At 36.3% G+C, this 17,554-nt stretch overlaps 1 protein-coding gene across 2 annotated transcripts in view; it reads right to left on the bottom strand.

Annotated features, from left to right (window-relative positions):
• The window catches only part of TAF1B (TATA-box binding protein associated factor, RNA polymerase I subunit B), a 95,818-nt gene that overhangs the window by 34,809 nt on the left and 43,455 nt on the right, over nt 1-17,554 (bottom strand). The gene's annotated exons all lie outside the window — the stretch shown is intronic.

Below are 17,554 nucleotides of genomic sequence, written 5' to 3' on the forward strand. Positions count from 1 at the left end.
CAGAGTATTTGGAATGCTTAAGAAAGAAAAACGAACAGGTAAAACTAATATGCACTCACTGAATAAAATTTGGAATTTGGAGAAAAGCATGAAGGGAGAAAACCCCCATAAATCCTTAATATTTTAACTCAGCAATTTTAAATCATAAATACTAAATGTTAAAAGCCACTAAAATTCTATTTGGCTCTTAAAACTCTTACTGGGTTTTCCCATGATATGGTAAAATCACTGCTTCTTGCCTTAGAAGAATCTGGAGAAAGGATGAAAGCTACAACCCAGAGTTATAATGTTGTCATGACTGCTCTGATACACAACTTCCCTCTCACCTTTCCCACCTGCACTCTCTCATTACTCTTCAAATTAATAGCTAACAAATGCGGCTCACTGTTACATAATATTCAGGTGTTTCCATATGGGAGTAACGCCAGGCTTTAAGTCTAGTAGTTAAAAATCCACAATTCAACTTTATACTAAACTCGCACATATAAAAGTATGTAAGATTCTCTTACAAAGTTCAGAAAAGCTATGAACAAACATGAATATATTAATTCTGTCTAGCACTTACTTTAAGAACTCGAAGTTTTTGCATATACCATTTGCATTTTTGCAATTTATAAACATTCCTAATATTAATACTGCATGTAATTTTTCACTTACTCATCTATTCACATAAGAAATTTAGTTTAGAGTGACCAGGTACGGTGGCCCACGCCTGTAATCCCAGCACTTTGGGAGGCCGAGATGGATGGATCATAAGGTCAGGAGATTGAGACCATCCTGGCTAACACGGTGAAACCCCATCTCTACTAAAAATACAAAAAATGAACTGGGCATGGTGGCGGGCGCCTGTAGTCCCAGCTACTTGGGAGGCTGAGGCAGGAGAATGGCGTGAACCCAGGAGGCAGAGCTTACAGTGAGCCGAGATCGCACCACTGCACTCCAGCCTGGGTGACAGAGCCAGACTCCGTCTCAAAAAAAAAAAATAAAAATAAAATTTAGTTTAGAGCCTATTCTATGCAAGGAATTGTGCAAAGTACTTTGGGAAATAAAAACATGAATAAGATAATCTCAAAAATAAAAAGATGAATACGACAATCTCCTTAAGGAGTTGACAATCGAGAAAGGAGATAAGGCTTGGATAAATAACTATAGTACAACACACATGCGCATGTGGGATTTCAGAAAACTAACATTTCTGATATGGTAGAACACTATTAAAGTTGAGCCTAATACAAAAATTCTGAAAATCCATTTTGCAGTATCTATTAAAGTTGAGCATATGTACCTCCTAGGTCAAGGGAATTCTACTCCTAGCTATGTATACCCAGCAGAAATGTGTACACATGCCCATAAAAGACATGTACTAGGATGTTCATAACAACACTATTTGTGAAAACTCTAAGCTGGAAATTACTCAAATGTCCCTAAATTACTTATCCAGAATAGATAAGTGAATTGTGATATAATCTCACAATGGAACAGTATTCAGTAAGTGAATGTGCTACATGCAACAATGAATCAATCTTCAAAACATAATGTTCAAAGAAAAAAGCCAGATGCAAAAGAGAATGATTCCATTTACATAAAATATAAAACTCAGTAACTCTGTCCCCAGCTTCTGTACTGTCAGAAGTCAGGATTTGATTACTCTAAGGGTGGGCAGGACATGACTGGAAGGGAGCACCCAGCAGAGCTCCTGGGGCGCTAGTAACGCTTCTCCATAAAGCTGGGTGTTGTGACTGTGTTCAGGTTGTGAAAATTCATCACACTGTATATACATTTATGATGTGTAGAATTTCCTATGTGTCTATTTTACCTCAATAAAAAGTAAAAAAAAAAATGCTTCATACATCACCTTTGTGAGAGAAATCATTGCTCAAATACAAAGGTGGAAAGACCTTAATGGTACAGGGGTATATGCTTATACAGAGACAATTATACTGTTAATTTTTAGAATTTATAACTATGCTTGATTTTACTTTGCCTGAAGCTAAAATCTTCTCTGTATTATATTTATTTTGGTACAACTATTTCAATAGCTAAACTCTTACATTTCCTTAGGAAAAATGCCTTCAGTTTATGTTATATTATCAACATATGATTGATCCGTAGCTCAAGAATACAAAGTAATTTTCTGTTAATCCAAGGTGGCAATATGGCATTTTAAGGTTTTTTTTTTAATGTTGGGATACAGTTATTCTACTTGTACACTAAAATACTATTAATTGTATTTTAATCTGTGAATTTTAAAGAGAGAAAAGAAAAACATAAGTTCTCAGCGACCTTTGAAAAGAAAGTATCTTCCTTTTTATTTATAAAATTCATTAATTCAGACCTCTGGTTCGTTCTGCACAGAATTTGAAGCATCTTTTCAAGCTGAGACAATTTAACATTACTAATAAGAGTTATGGCAATCTTAATCCTTTTAAATAATGCAGGTAAGAGATGCAATTAAGTACTTTTATCTGCAAACAAAACACTAGAGCAGTAAATGTTCCCCTTAGAAAAAAAATCATCTACAAAATGATTTAATGGATGATAAATTCATGACAAGTATGTGTAAGGTCATTAATGAAAAGCAATTTGGTAGGCTAAAAGGATTTAGCATATTTTCAAAACTTCCACACTAAAAGCTGATACATGAAACTCAACATCTGGTGACAAAGAGGCCACTATTCTTTCAAATATGAATTGAGGAGAAAATAATTATTAAGTGTGCATATCTGCCTATTTATCCTATAGATTAGATTCCAGATTCTGCTAGTCTCAATTCAGTATTATAGATTTCACTTCTTAAAATTTCTTTTATTTTTAAACAGAACTAACTTTTCCTTTTTGAGTAACACTCAAAATATTTTTTTAAAGGTGGCTAAAGGGTTTTCAATCCTATCCCATTTTCTTTTAACCATTGTCTCATTGTTATGCATTTAGGTCACTTTCCATTTTTAAACTAGTAGAAATAATGCCACGATGAATATGTTAGCAACATTTCAATTTGATTATAAAAATAACACATCAACATTATAGAAAATTAAGGAAATATAAAATTCTATATTAAAAGATAATAAAAATCTCCAACAACTTAGGGAAACCCTCTGTTAGGATCTGGGTGGACTTTTCTCTCAGCTCATTTGGGCACATCCATATTTGTAACACTGGGATTTAAATTCAACAGCCTATTTGACATCTCTACTTGGATTATCTCTCTAGTATGTCAAACTTATATAACCCAACATCTTCCACATCCCTAAATTTTAATCCCTCCAGCAGTGTTCCCTACCCAGTCGCAAAAAGCAATATTTAGGAACATCCTTGACACCTCCCTTTCCTCACACACCACGTTCATTCCATTGCACAGACTGTTTACTCCATCTCCAAGCCTGGTCTTCAGTGATAGTCTTTCTCATCACTTTAACAACTCCACCCCAGACCCGAACTATCAAAAACCTCCTGACAGCCCTATATCTGCTTCTAGCTCTTTGCAACTGGGAGCCAGGGTAATATTTTATTTTATTTTATTATTTTATTTTTTTTGAGACAGGGGCTCACTCTATTGCCCAGGCTGGAGTGCTGTGGCATGATCACAGCTCACTACAGCCTTGACCTCCCGGCCTCAGCCTTCTGGGTAGGCTGGGACTACAGGCATGCGCCACCACACCCAGCTAATTTTTTGTATTTTTTTAGAGATGGAGTTTTGTCATATTGCCCAGGCTGGTCTTGAACTCCTAGGGTCAAGCAATCTGCCTGCCTTGGCCTCCCAAAGTGTTGGGATTACAGGCATGAGCCACTGCACCCAGCCCAGGGTAAGATTATAAAATGAAAATCTGGTATGTCGTTCCCCTACTAAAATCCCTCCAATAGTTTACACTGCTCTTAGGCTAAGCTCCTGCCTGTCTGAGAGCTTTTGTACAAACTGGATTAGGAATATAGTTTCGTCTCCTGAATTTTGACCTAACATTATGTTTTGTGAGAATTTCATAATGCCACGAGACAGCCTGTGAGAACATCATTTTGAGTGACTGGAAAACATTCTTCTTTATGAATCCATCATTTCCTTATTACTGGATATTTATGTTAGATATACATATCATGCATCATATTAAGCAGCTAAGAAAACGTGCTTTGATAGGCTGTTTTATGATTTAGGAAAATTCCCATAGTACAATACTCAATTTTTAATATGCAGGAGACAAATTTGTATACATGCTTCAATCCTAATTTTGCAAATATGTTTATGTACGTGAAACAAGACAATCAAAAATAGCAAATGTTAATGGCATTCATGAGAAATCAGACTGTGATTTTCATCTCCTTCTTCATCCTTCTCATTATTTTCTACATTCCTTCTAATTCTGAATACATTACTTTTGTAATAAGAAAAAAAAAATTCAAAAATATATTATGGTTGTCTAAAAAATTAAATATAGACTTATTATATGATCCACTAATTGCACTTCTGGAACTGAAAGCAGGGACGCGAACAAATATTTGTATACCAATGTTCCTACTGGCACTGCTCACAATAGCCAAAAGGTAGAAATGACCCAAATGTACACCAATGAGTGGATGAACAAAATGTGGTATGTATGTACGTAAACGTATATATATTTTATATAAGACAAAGCTGGATATTAGCAAGTAGTACAGATTTTGAATGTTTTATATATATCATAGAATATTATCCAGCCTGAAAAGGAATGAAATTCTGACACGAACTACAATATAGGTGATCCTTAAAGATATTATACTAACTGAAATAAGCCAGACACCAGACACAAAAGGTCAAATGTTGTATGATTCCACACGTTATGAGATACCTAGAGAAGTCAAATTCCTAGAGACAGAAAGTAGAATGGTGGTTACCAGAGGCTGGAACAAGTGGGGAATGGGAAGTTGGTGTTTAATGGGTATGAGTTTCAACGTGGGAAGATGAAAAAATTCTAGAGATGGATGGTGGTGATGGATGCACAAAAATGTAAATACACTTAATACCACTGAGCTGCACACTTACAAATGGCTAAAATAGTAACTTTTATGTACATTTTGCCACCAAAAAAAGTATAAAATGGAACCTAAGTTCTCAGACAAGGTGGCAGGTGAAAAAAAAAAGAAAAAAGGAATGTAAGTAATGTCTGTCTAAAGGAAAAAAAAAACACAACATGTTAAAGAGGTCATAATTAGAAGTGTAATAAAGCTGAAAATTTAAAAAATTCAGCATTTCAGATATGAAATCTACAGACATTCAAAATCTATACCACTTGCTAATATCTACTTTTATCTTACACAAAACCTCTTATAAACAGAAATATACTTTTGGGGGAAATATGGAGTTATTAAACTATAATTATTAAAAATGTAACACCAAGATACGTGTCCACATTTCCCAGAATAAGAAGCCTGCCTGAATCTTCTCCATTAGATACAATGTACTCTGTCAATGACTTACAGAGAGAGTAGGGGGGATACTTCTATCTTTTCAGCCTTGATTTTCACTATTTTCATATATGTTAAACTCATAGACCAGTTTCTCAATAGATACAGTTCCCAAACAGTTTTAAACAGAATCCTGTTTAAAACAACACACACTTAATAAGGTATAACAGCATTTTGTTTTATACTGACCCTTTGGTTATCTGCTAATTCTACCTCAAATCTTCTGTGGAACAAGGTGGAATAACAAAAGACAGACATAGAGATAAGGCTTATATAATGCACTGCTCAAAGCACAATCTCCATCAGAATCACTTGCAAGATGCTTACAAAAAACATCTTCTTACAGCCCACACTATACTTACTGAATCAATTTCTGACACTGGGTCTAAGAATCTGCAGTTTAAACAAGCTCTCCAGGATATTCTTATGCATACTAAAGCCTGAGAGCCTCTAGAGATTAATGAAATTGCTATGGATCCCCAGAAAACAGAATATGCCGGTTGTAGGAAACAAAAAATAAAACATGCAGAGGCTATTTTTCTTGCAGACAGGAGGAAGTGCTCAGATAGTTTTACTCTCCAAGTTTGGAAAGAGAAGCACGCATACACATTCCAGTGAGGCTGAGATGATGGTAGCCGGGGGCGGGGCGGGGGGTTGGGGGGAAGTGGGCCAGGAACACAAGAAAACACCAGCTGGCTTCTCTCCCTCATGCTGTCTGGGAGGGAAGAGTAGAAATGAGGGAACCTGATCATTACGCTCACCTCAAGTTCCCTCAAGTAGATTTGAAACCTGTCAGGTTATTATTCTAACAAAGATTGTGGCCTACAGAGTAAGAAGGTGAACAAATCTAGAGTCAAGTTTGAAGACTCTGGGCAGATCAAAACAATCCAATAAGGCCTTCATTTGAAGGTGCTTAAGAAGTGACTGACAGCTCTGGAGGAGTCTTTTTCTTCCTTCAACCAAAAGAAACCCAGTTTCACAAAGGGTGTAAGATTGCTCCAAGGCAAAATGAATCATTCTGGCTAAGTGCCATGCAGTGGGTTTGGCTGACCCAGTATTACATCTTTTCTTTTTACTCATTCAGGGAGAAGATCAGAATGCTGTTGATCAACATTCAAAATATTGGAGATGTACTTCAGAATAAATTTCCAGTTTCCTCTTTATCCCTTCTTGCTGAGTCTAGTGAGGGATGATGAAATGACTAATTATTGAGAGGATTGAGAAACACTGCCAAGGACTGTGGTAGAATAGCATCTATGTTACATATTATCTATTTTTAAACTGATCTGTAGGTTTAAAATATATAAAGAAAATCAAGGCTGAAAAGATAGAAGTAGCCCTATTTTAAGTCACTGACAGAATAAATTGTATCTAATATAGACAAGTATATCTAGACCCAGTACTTTGGTTCAATCAATGATCTGATTATTTGGTATGCTGTGAAGAGATGGTGCCCCTGAAAGATACTAGATTTTCAGTTTATTCTACCAGGTAAACTGAAAGATTTTTGCTAGAAGTAAATAGGGCTTCAAGTCAGCACCATACTCCAGAAAGTTGAGTTACAAATGAAGCAGCAGAAGAGGCAGAGGCAGAAAAAGGAGAAGAGGGTTAACTCCAAATTAATTTAAGTAAGTGAAATGAACTAGCTATCTACCTGGGCTCAGGAATCACAACTCAGAAAAAGGAGATGGCTGGAAAGACTAAAATTTAATTTGCACACCTATCTCCTCTCCTGAGCTCTGCTCTTAAGTCAGAGTAATGGCAGGAAGACTCAGACTCTCACCGCCTGCTTAGAACAAGAAAACAAACCACATCAACACTCTGCATTCCATGTCCCTCTGCTTTAAGTGAGTTTTGCCAGATTTGTTGTTACTAAGACAGAGGGGCCACTGAAATACTAACAGAACAACTTAATGGAAAGAAACAGCTCAGCTGGGATAAAGGTTTGAAAAGGGTTTTTAAAGCTTTTTTTTTTTGTTTTGTTTTGTTTTTAGATGTGCTCTCAACTTTCTGGAATAACAAAAATAAAACAAAACCAAACACAGAAGGAAAACAGTCCCCAGCAGCCCACACACAAAACTCCACTGGCATATCTTCATCGCCATCTCCTAGCACAATTGCACCTTTTGTCATTTCTGGTGGAGGTACAGCTGCTGAAGAAGCCAAGACTTAGTGGAGAAAGCTAAGGCATGGAAGGGGGGAAGAAAATGCTTCCTTTGTTAATGAAAAGCCGTTTCCATTTAAAAGTTTCAACATACTATAGAATTGTGAATGCACTTTTGTGAGCAAAAGCAAAAAGCACACAATGAAGAAAAGCTGCCTGTCAATTAAATCAACAGTCATCTGAAGGCAACACAAACCTCCTCTTCTTGAAAAAAGAGGGAAGGAAGGGAGGGAAGTAGGGAGGGAGTGTGGACATTTACTACACTTGGCTGAGGATGTGTCTAAAAGGTATAATAAATGTGACATACAGGGCTTCTAGAGTGATACAGGTCCATTTCATTACAATAGTAAGAAATCACAAGTTTAACATGTTTTTTAAAAGACCACAAAGCTACAATAAATTGTTCCAGCATGCATTAAAAACGAAGTGCTTGGGAAAGCATTTTATTGAATTTCACAAATATTACAGCGAGTTTATTTTCCTTCGTGAAGCAATACTTTAAGACAGGTAAGGACAGGCTAGAGTTTCTGTTACACAACAGCAGGCTCCTGTGATAAACCTGATTACAATACCCTGTCAGAGGCAAACTTCCTGCTCAGCTATTTAAAAAAAAAAAAAGAGTGCAGTGCCTCACCCTTACTTATTCTTATTGTTGTTTTGAGGCAGATTCAGCTGAGAAAAAGCTAATGCTAAGTGCACCTGTTAATCCAAACTGATATCAAGACTCTCCATAACAAAGGAAAATTAACAAGGAATAAAACTATCAGAAGCAATGACAAAGCACTGTATTTATGGAAAAAGAATAAAATGAATTCCACATGTATCATGATGCATAAATAGTTCACCTTGCATTTTTAATCTGCTAGACTTTTCTTAATGACAGTAAACCTACCATGTAGTAGAAAAAAATACTTTTTTATTTTGAGAGAGGATCTCACTCTTGTCGCCCAGGCTGTATAGTGCAGTGGCACAATCACAGCTCACTGCGGCTTGCACTTTCTGGGCTCAGGTGATCCTCCCACCTCAGCCTCCTGAGTAGCTGGGACCACAGGCAGGTGCTGCCACACCCAGCTAGTTTTTGTATTTCTTGTAGAGCCAGGGTTTCACCATGTTGCCCAGGCTGGTCTCAAACTCCGGGGCTTAAGGGATACTCCCGCCTCAGCTTCCCAAAGTGCTGGGATTACAGGCGTAAGCCACCATGCCTAACCACAAAAAATATATTTTTGTGTTCAAAATCTAGTCTTCTGGGAGTTTGTGGTGAACATATTGCTTTATGTGAAATATAGTCTTGGCCCTGAGGATGAGGCCTTTTTAGAAACGTGTTGTCAACTTGTACAGACAAACACAAACCTTATGAACAAACACAAAATTATGAACTGCTGACCAATGAGGATTTGCCAACTGAACAGGAGATAATAATTTGTTTTGGCCCCAGGATCAGAGCTGGTAAAAACCTATTGGAGTCCTCCTTAATATGTGTCTGTTTCCAAACACTCTGCTGATTGTTGCATAGCCATGTTCCAATTTCACATATCTGTAGTAATGAAGTTTAAAAGATGGTATCGAGAAGAGCAGATAATCTCAAAATAATTTCTATTTTATTTTGGAAGGGTTATGTGATTACTGTTGCAGCAGATTTACCTTTGCCGTTACTCGGTTTAGTTTAGGCTAGTGTAAAACCAGGTTCCCATTCTCTCCTCCTGGGAGGGAAGCCCCAGGTATACTGGGTACTGGGGCATACTGGCCCAGGATGAAACAAAATCACAGGTAATCCACACAAAATTATCAGCTTCACTTAGCAAACATGAGGTATGATTCTAAAAGAAATGTAAATGTAGCCTCAGATACATTTTCTAGCCTGAGTAATTCACTGTTGGTTTCAGCATACTGGTAAGAATATGAACTGGTAACTTTTTCATATGAATGATACTGACACATCCATAACTCTTATTTTTAAATGTCCTTGCTAACAAGCAGAAGTTATATCCCTTATATATTTACCACTAAAATTTAATACAATGTTTTTTTCTTTAAATTTCTCTTAACCAAATGCCACTATTTAGTGGCCTTCTGATATATTGTGTAATAAATATATCAGAAGCAGTCTGGAAATTTCCTACCTATGTGAGAAAAACTCCCCAACAGATCAATTTGAATTTTTCTGAAAATAAAGTGTTTAAACTTACTGTTTTATAGCTATTTCAAATCATGTAATCAATAAACACAGACTGAGTCCTTATTTTGTAGACAGAATTATAGTAGGTCTTATAGAATCTATAATATAGATAATAAAATAGAAGCATTAAATACAGTCTTTATGCTCAATTAATTTACACTTTTAGTTAGGGATGTAAGACATATACAAACAAATCATGCATGACATACTATCTTTTACTCCTCTCTTTTATAAATTCTATTTAGACAATATCCTTTAGCCGCCTTTAAAATTTTGAAAAATGCAAAAGAATACATATACTATATCTGTAAGCTATGAAGCCTGGTAATAATAAATGCCTATGAATCCACTACCCAACTTAAGAACTAAAACATTATCAATATTGTTGTATCTACTAGTATACTTCTTCCCTATCCCATCCCTCTGTCTCCACCTCCAGAGGTAACTAGTTTACTGAATTTTGCTCATTGTTAACTTGCCTTTTAAAAAGACAGTATTATACCATAGTATGTCGTTTTCTGAGCTTTGCCTTTTTTTTAAAGTTATGATTATTATTTGAGACAGGGTCTTGCTCTGTCGTCCAGGCTGGAGTGCAGTGGCATGATCATAGCTCACTGCAGCCTCGACCTCCCAAGGCTCAAGCAATCTTCCCACTTTAGCCTCTCTAGTAGCTGACACTACAGGTCGAGCCACCACGTCTAGCCTAAGCTTTGCCTTTCACACTCTATATAATGTTTCTTAGGTTCATTCACGTTGCTTGTAGCTGCAGTTCATGAATTTTCATAGTGGTTTAATGTACCATTATATGACCGTATCACATTTTTTCCATTTTCCTGTTGATAGACATTTAGATTGTTTCTGGTTTTGTTTGGCTTACGTTTTCATTACTTAGCTACCTTGTTTTAGTCTTTTAAAGTACTTAGGAGTAATGGGTCAGGATGGATATAACTTATAATCAATGATTCAGAAATAAAATTACACAGATACACAAGTAGGTAGGTAGACAGGGAAAATGGCACAAATGATCAAACAATGGCATAAAATGCTAACAACAGTTAAATCTGGATACAGGATATATGGGCATTCTTTGTACTATTCTTAGTTTTGCAACTTTTCTATAAATCTAAAATTATTCCAAAATAATTTTTTAAGTGCTCTCCAAGATGTAAGTGAAAAAAAGCGAAGTGCAATGGTTGCTACCAAGATGTAATTTCATATTATTTTCTATGCTTATATCTTCCACCAAAATCTCTAAGAAGTCTCTCTGCTTTTTTACCCTGTCCCTTTACTCAAAATTAATTTAAAAAGATGAAAGGTAAGTGTTGGCAAGGATGCAAAGAAAAGGGAACTCCTGTACATTGCTGGTGGGAATGTAAATTACTAAAGCCATCATGGAAATGAAATGGAGGTTACTCAAAAAACTTAAAACAGAACTACCATATGACCCAGCAATCCTACGGCTGCATATATATCCAAAAAAATCAAATATGTTGACGGGGTTCACTGCAGCATAATTCACAAAAGCCAAGATATGGACTCAACCTAAGTGTCCATCAATGGATGAATGTAAGAAAACGTAGTACTGATATAGAATGGGAAACTATTCAGCCTTAAATTCAGAGGGAAATTCTGTCATTTGCGACAACATGGGTGAACCTGGAGGGCCCATAAGTAAAATAAGCCAGGCACAGAAAGACAAATACTGCATGATCTCACTTTTATGAAGAATCTAAGGCTGGGTGAAGCTGAGGAGGGAGGGAATGGGGAGTTGTTGGTCAAAGGGTACAAAGTTTCAGAAGACAGAAGGAACAAGTTTTGAGATCTACTGCACAGCAGAGTGACTATAGTCAATAATAATGTAGTCATGCGTAGCTTAATGACAGAGATACTTTCTGAGAAATGCATCATTGGGTAATTTCATTGTGTGAAGAGTGTACTTACACAAACCTAGATGGTACAGCCCACTACACACCTAGGCTATACGAGATAGCCTATTACTCCCAGGCTACAAACATGTATTGCATGTTATACACTGCTGAATGCTGTAGGCAACTGTAACACAACGGTAAGTATTTATGTATCTACACATAGAAAAGGTACAGTAAAAATACAGTATAAACAAACTGTACACCTCTATAGGGCACTTACCATGAATGAAGCCTTCAAGACTGAAAGTTGCTCTGGGTGAGCCAGTGAGTGAGTGGTGAGTGAATGTGAAGGCTTACAATATTACTGCACACTACATAAATGCTGTACACTTAGGCTACACAAAATTTATAAAAAAGATGCTTCTTTCTTCAGTAATAAATTAACCTTAGCTTACTGTATCTTTTCTACATAAACTTAAAAATAATTTTAACTTTTTGACTCTTGTAATAAAACTTAGTTTAAAACACATACTGTACAGCTATACAAAAATGTTTTCTTTATATCCTTATTTCGTAATAAGCTTTTTTCTATTCTTAAAATTTTTATTTTTTGTTTTTTTACTCTTTAAACTTTTTTGTTAAAAACTAAAACACAAACATACACATTAGCCCAGGCCTATATGGGGTTAGGGGCAATAACATGCATGGAGCTGTCATCTCCTGTGGTAACAATGCCTTCTTCTGGAATATCTCCTGAGGAACCTGCCTGAGGCTGTTAACTTTTTTTTAATAAGTAGAAGAAATACACTTTAAAGTAATGATTACAAGTATAGTAAATACATAAACCAGTAACAGTTATTATCAAGTATTATGTACTCCAAATTATATAAATGTATTATCACATGTACCCCAGAAACAGGTACATATATCAGGCATCAGTTAAAAAAATTAAACATACCAAAAAAATTCTTACACCTTATAGGGAAATAAAGTTGGGGAATAAAAGAAACGGGACAGTAATTTTAAAAAAGTATTCTGTATCATACATAATTATATATGCTATACTTTTCTACCACTGGCAGTACAGGTCTGTTTATAGCAGCATCACCACAAACACACAAGTAACGTGTTGTGCTAAGAGGTTATGAAGTCTACAACTTCACTAGGTGACAGGAATTTTTCAGCTCCATTACAATCTTATTAGACCACCGTTGTATATGTGATCCATTGTTGACTGAAACAGTTACACAGCACATGACTGTATTGTATAATTTAAAGTAAGAGAGTAGGCCAGGTACAGTAGCTCACACCTGTAATCCCAGCACTTGGGGAGGCCGAGGCGGGCGGATCACCTGAGGTCGGGAGTTCGAGACCAGCCTGACCAACATGGAGAAACCCCGTCTCTACTAAAAATACAAAAAATTGGCCAGGCATGGTGGCACATGCCTGTAATCCCAGCTACTCGGGAGGCTGAGGCAGGAGAATCACTTGAACCCGGGAGGTGGAGGTTGTGGTGAGCATAGATTGCGCAATTGCACTCCAGCCTGGGCAACAACAGGGAAACTCCGTCCCCAAAAAAAATAAGAGAGTAAATTTCAAATATCTCACCATAAAAATGATAGGTGAGGTGACAGATATGTTAATTAGCTTGATGTAATCATTTCATATGGTAAACATATCTCAAAATATCACTGTACCCCATACATGTATATAATTATAATTTGTCAATTAAAAACAATATTACTTCAAAAAAGAAAAAAACAGATCAACAAAAGGGATTATTACTAGGGCAGGTATTTAGGGGAAAAGATTTAAGTAAAGATCAGATTAGTGACAATATTCATGAACAGAGACTATAATTTTTTTTTAAGAAAATCCAAGAATGAGTGAGCAACAAGATGCTTTTAGGCATCTGAGAAAGAACTGTTTAGGTAATATCTAAAAAGCATCTGAATACTGACCCTATTTCTAAATGTCTAAAAATTAGTATTTGGAACACTTCTGTTTCTGCCCACGAAGGATTACCAACCATGGGAACTGAGCTTCCACCATATCCAACGGAGAACTGGAAAAAAATATATGAAAGAACAGGTTCAAGCATTGGACAACAGACAGCATGGGACACTAATCCCTTAGAGAAGGGAAACAAATGTCCCAGCTTACTGCCTGGAGGCAGTTTCCAAACTGCAGTGCAGTGCAGTGCAAGGGTGGGAAGTGAAACAGAGCTCAGTGGTCTTGATGAGCTGAGGAGACAGAGACTGGAGTTTCTGGAAGCCGAGGTGGCTAAAATTTGCAAGCTTAGTACCACAAAGGAGAAAACTGCATAGACAGAGAGATCCAGAGACCTGCAAAGGGGCCCTCTCATGTGCTTTGCTGAGTATCAATATGTGCATGTATGAGAAAATATCTGAGGCCACAGAAAAAAATAACAGAAAAGCAGTAGAGCAAACGATTTCCAAAGCTCATGGAAGGCAAACAGCCAAAGTGTAGAGACTTCGTAATACCAGGGGCATTGGGTAGTCTTTAGTAGGGATATGCCTTAGTAGTGAGGCTAAAATAGTCCCAGAAAAAAGGGACTATTAATAACAAACCACACACAACAAAACTTAAAAACAAGCTTCTAAAGGATTAAACTGTTCAAGTTACTTAATTATACACTAGAACAAAAAATCTAGCACCCAACAACATAAAAATTACAATGATTGCATCTAATAAAAAATTACCAGTCATGCAAAGAGGCAGGAAAATATGATACATAACCAATCAATAAAACAGACAATAAAACAGACCCAGAAATAACAAAGACAATGGAATTGGTAGACAAGGGTTTTAAAACGTCTATTACAAATATTGTCAATATAGTTAAGAATATAAAAGAAAACAAGAACAAAATGAGAAGAGAAAGAGAAGAAATAAGACTAAAATGGAAGTTCCAGAAATGAAAAATGTAGTGTCTGAAATGAAAAACACATTGAATGGGTTTAACGACACATGAGAAGATACTCAAGTAAAGATCACTGAATTTGAAGACATAACAATAGAAATTATCAAAAAAAAAAAAAAAAAAAAACATAGTAAGCAGAAAGGCCAGAAAAATAAAAAGGAAAAGCCTCAGGGAGCTACGGTACCATATCAAGTGGTCTAGCATGTAATTAGTATCCCAGAAAAATGCAAGGGGAGGCCAAAAAAATTTAAACAAATAATGGATGAAAACGTCCAAGTTTGATGAGAACTGCACACCCATAAATCGAAGGTAAATAAAACCCAAGCAGAAGGCTGGGTGCAGTGGCTCCCCACCTGTAATCCCAGCACTCTGGGAGGCCGAGGCGGGTGGATCACCTGAGGTCAGGAGTTCGAGACCAGCCTGGCCCACATGGTGAAACCCCATCTCTACTAACAATACCAAATTAGCTGGGTGTGGTGGCGCATGTCTGTAATCCCAGGTACTCAGGAGGCTGAGGCAAGAGAATCGCTTGAACCCAGGAAGCGAAGGTTGCAGTGAGCCGAGATCGTGCCACTGCACTCCAGCCTGGGCGACAAAAGCAAAACTTTGTCTTAAAAAAAAAAAAAAAAAAAAAAAAAACCCAAGCAGAAGAAACATAAAGAAAACTGTGACAAGGCACATAATGATCTAATTGGTGAGATCCAGTGGTAAAGAGAAAATCTTAAAAAGCAGCTAAATGAAAAAAGGCACATTATATAAAGAACAGTAAAGATAAGAATTATAGCAGACGGACATCAGAAATTAGGCAGGCCTGAAGACAATGGAATGACATCTTTAAAGCACTGAAAAAAAGGTATGAAACCAGAATTCTATACCTACAGAAAATATCTTTCAAAAATTAAGGTAAAGTTAGGGCTTTTTTTTAGAACAAGAAAAGTAACAATAATTCACTGCCAGCAGATCTGTACTACAAGAAATGTTAAAGGATGTTTTTTAGGCAGAAATTGGGATCTAAATAAAAAGATTACCAGAAATGGCAAATACATAGGTAAATATAAAATGATTTTTCTCATTTTAAATCTCTTGAAAAGATAAATGATTGCTTACAGAAAAAAAAAAAAAAAATCCCAGTGCAGGACATTAAGGTAGAAGTGAAATGTTTGACACTAAAGGATGGGAGGAGGGAAGTGGAAATACTCTGTTGTAAGGGTCTTACTCTGTACAAGTAATGGTATATTATTAGTTGAGGTAGACTGAGAAAAGGTAAAGATGAATACTGTAAACCCTAGAGCAACCACAAAAAAAAGAAAACAAAGAGGTATAGTTAATAAACCAACAGTGGAGATAAAATGAAATTATTAAAAAATTCTTAATTAAGCCTGGGCATCACTGCAAGACCATGTCTCTAAAAAAAATTTTTTTTAATTAGTTGGCTGTGATGGTATGTGCTTGTAGTCCTAGCTACTAGGGAGGCTGAGGCAAAAGGATTGCTTAAGCCCAGGAGTTTGAGGTTACAGTGAGCTATAATCATGCCACTGTACTCCAGTCTGGGTGACAGAATAAGACCCTATGCCTTAAAAAAAAAAAAAAAAAAAAAAAGAAACATAAAACAAACAACAACAACAACAAAAAATTCTTAATTAATCCAAAAGAAGGCAGGAAAAGAAGAAAAAAAGAAAAAAGAGAGATGAGACAAGTAATAGCAAGATGGTAGATTCAAACTCAACTATATTGATAATTATGTCAAATATAAATGGCTTAAACACACGAATTAAAAGGCAGAGATTATCAATTAGATGTTTAAAAATCAACACCCAATGACATACTAACTACCAGAAAACACTTTAATTATAAAGACACAGACAGGTCAAAAATAAAAAATTGGAAAAAGATATGCTGTGCAAACATCAATGAAAAAAACTTGGAGTGGCTATATTAATATCAGACAAGTAGAAACAGCACCAGGAGAAAAAAGTAACATTACATAATGATAAAGGAGTCAATTTGTCAAGAAGACAAAATACCGTAAATGTTACACACCTAGTAATAGAGCTCCAGTAACAGAAGCAAAAACTGATAGGATGTGAAACAAAAGTTGCAATCATAGTTGGAGATTTCAAAACTCTTCTCTCAGTAATTGATAGGATGAGTAAAAATTAGTATTTGAATGGTTTCAGATCAAAGAACAAGTAAACATAACTCGTTTCACCTCTTAATTTACAAAACTTGTCTCAAATTGTTAAAACTTAAAAGAGGAAAGAAACAGTTTAGATGTGATATGATATTGAGAAAATAATATTTCAGGTTGAAACCATGAATTGCTGTCAGAAATAAATGCGACTATTATAGTTGTAGGTACTTCTTACCACACTGCCCATAGGTGGGCAATGTAAACCTTTTTTTTGAGATGGAGTCTTGCTCTGTTGCCTGGCTGGAGTGCAGTGGCACGATCTCGGCTCACTGCAACCTCCACTTCCCGGGTTCAAGTAATTCTCTTGCCTCAGCCTCCCGAGTAGCTGGGACTAAAGGTGTGCGCCACCATGCTCAGCTAGTTTTTGTATTTTTAGTACAGACAGGGTTTCACCATGTTGGCAAGGATGGTCTCCATCTCCTGACCTCGTGATCCACCTGCCTCGGCCTCCCAAAGTGCTGGGATTACAGGCGTGAGCCACCACGCCTGGCCAGCAACGTAAATCTTAACTGAAGGAATGAGCTAGGCTTCTGGGAAATGTAAGCCACAATGGCTATTACAGAAACAGTCTCTTAATTTGGTGTATTATATCTCTCTCTTGCAGTCCCCTAAACATTTAGTAATAATGGGATCTATTACTATTTGAAAGAACACATAGAATAAATTTTTGAAAATAATTACTTTTAAATAGTGAAATTTGAGTGTCTATGTGAGTATATTTAAAATGAAACTAAACCTCTTAAAAAGGAAATTACTGGTTAGATACCATTTCCAAGCA

The sequence above is a fragment of the Symphalangus syndactylus genome, chromosome 18 (genome assembly GCF_028878055.3).
Source record: "Symphalangus syndactylus isolate Jambi chromosome 18, NHGRI_mSymSyn1-v2.1_pri, whole genome shotgun sequence".
NCBI lineage: Eukaryota > Metazoa > Chordata > Mammalia > Primates > Hylobatidae > Symphalangus > Symphalangus syndactylus.